This window comes from Saccopteryx bilineata, chromosome 1, assembly GCF_036850765.1.
Source record: "Saccopteryx bilineata isolate mSacBil1 chromosome 1, mSacBil1_pri_phased_curated, whole genome shotgun sequence".
In the NCBI taxonomy this organism is placed as follows: Eukaryota; Metazoa; Chordata; class Mammalia; order Chiroptera; family Emballonuridae; genus Saccopteryx; species Saccopteryx bilineata.
The window spans coordinates 236,915,292-236,917,388 of NC_089490.1; the positions used below are offsets into that span (position 1 = coordinate 236,915,292).

Here is a 2,097-nt window from a genome sequence, read left to right on the forward strand (position 1 = left end):
CAGCCAGATGGGGTGGCCAGTATACCCCAACCCCAAAGAAGCAAAGTTTCAAAATAATACAAAACTTAAAAGTTTTGTACATAAACTATTCAAGATTTCTCCAGCACTGATACAAAGCACAATGAGATGGCACTTTTAGAGACAGCAGCTTCAGACCCAGAAAAGGGTGATGAGATGAATTTCATATGGCTAAATCAGTGACAAAAACATAATTTTCTTTCTTTCAAGGCACAAAGCAAGTAACTGGTTACCTCAACATAAGGGGCACATGATCCATTCTGTGAACCACTGGGAAGGGGGTTAGATGGAACAGGATTTGGTCTCTGACAGAGAGGTCTCGTTTTAATTTGTTTGGTCACTTCTGATGAAAAAAAATAAAACTGCCCAAAGATACCTTAAAGCTGAAACCTGAATATCACTTTTTTCCCCCTTTTTTTGGCTCACTCCTCCTAGAATCACCTGTCTGGTTTTGCTGGTACTTGGCACAAAGCAATAATTCCCCATAGTAGAGTCTTTCTCTGGGCTCTGTTTGGCTCTCAGTAAGGCAGGCCCATATTTCCTTCCCTTCTAGGGAGAGGGCAGTATGGATTGAGCTGAAAAATTACCTTCTAAAAGTGAAAAAAGGGATTAGACTGCTGCTTGAGAACTGTGGCTTTGGAATGTTGTACAAATAGTTGCTACACCAACAACAAAAAGGTAATTACAAAATGTATACATCACAACATGCTTTTCAAGACACTTTGCATTGTGTTCACATTCCCTTAAATGTTGTTCCAAAAGTTGCTTAACCTCTAGCCCAACCAGAATCTCTGGGAAGAGGCAAAAACAGTTTGGCAAAAAAGACATATGGGGGTAGGGGGAGGCAGTGAAAGGAGAAAGCAGCCTTCCAGTTAAAAATCAGCCCTCAGTTTATAGGTCAGCTTCCAGGCAGGCTGGCCTCAGGCGGAGTCAGGGTCAGAGGAAGGAGCAGCGGCAGGGCAGAACTGGGGTTCTCTACATCTCGTTCAGGTCAAGCAGAGTCTGGTCCAGCATCCTTTGTATACAGAGGTGTTCCTCTTTGGTGCATTTCAGTTTATCTTCCAAATCATCAATTGTCTTTTCCAACTTGGCTACTGATCTCTCAGCAAACTCAGCTCGGGTCTCTGCCTCCTTGAGTTTATTAGTGAGAATCTTTATCTCTTCCTCATATATATTTGTCTTCTTTTTGAGAGTACTTTTCTTCGGCAGCACTCAGACACTTCAGGTTCTGGTCCATCAGTCTGATCTGCTCATCCATCTCTTGGCAACAGGACTCTGCAAGCTCAGCTCGTTCCTCTGTGCGTTCCAAGTCTCCCTCAATAATCACCAACTTACGAGCCACCTCTTCATACATCCTGTCTGCCTTTTCAGTAATGTGCTTAGCTTCTTTGAGTTGGATTTCCTGGAGTTCCATCTTTTCTTCATCTTTTAAAGCTCGGTTTTCAATAACCTTCATACCTCTCTCACTCTCATCGGCAGCTTTCTCAGCTTCCTCCAGCTTTTGCAGGGCAGTGGCCAGGCGCTCCTGAGCACGGTCCAGCTCCTCTTCAACCAGCTGGATTCTACGGTTCAAGGAGGCCACCTCAGCTTCAGCCTGCTCCCGGGCTCGCCTTTCTCCCTCCACCTCCTGCTGGAGGCTCTCGGCCCTCTCCTCTGCGTTATCGGCCTGCTGCTGCAGAACTTGAATCTTGCGTTTCACCGCCTCGATGGTGGTGATCCCGGCCATGGTTCCCACCCAGCACTTGGTCGCGTTTGGTTTCCTGCCTCCTCCGCTCCGCGCTGCAGCCGCTTTTCCTATACTATATTTTTTTTTTTTTTGTATTTTTCTGAAGTTAGAAGTGGGGAGGCAGTCAGACTCCTGCATTTGCCTGACCGGGATCCACCCAGCATGCCCACCAGGGGGCGATGCTCTGCTAATCTGGGCATTGCTCCGTTGAGGCTGGAGCCATTCTAGTGCCTGAGGTGGAGGCCATGGAGCTGTTCTCAGTGCCTGGGCCAACTTTACTCCAATGGAGCCTTGGCTGTGGAAGGGGAAGAGAGAGAGAGAGAGAAAGGAGAGGGAGAAGGGTAGAGAAGCAG

General features: G+C 47.0%; 1 pseudogene; it reads right to left on the reverse strand.

Moving 5' to 3' along the window:
* Positions 1 to 332: 332 nt before the first annotated feature.
* Positions 333 to 1,791, reverse strand: LOC136310158 (tropomyosin alpha-3 chain pseudogene; annotated as a pseudogene).
* Between the last annotated feature and the right edge of the window lie 306 nt (positions 1,792 to 2,097).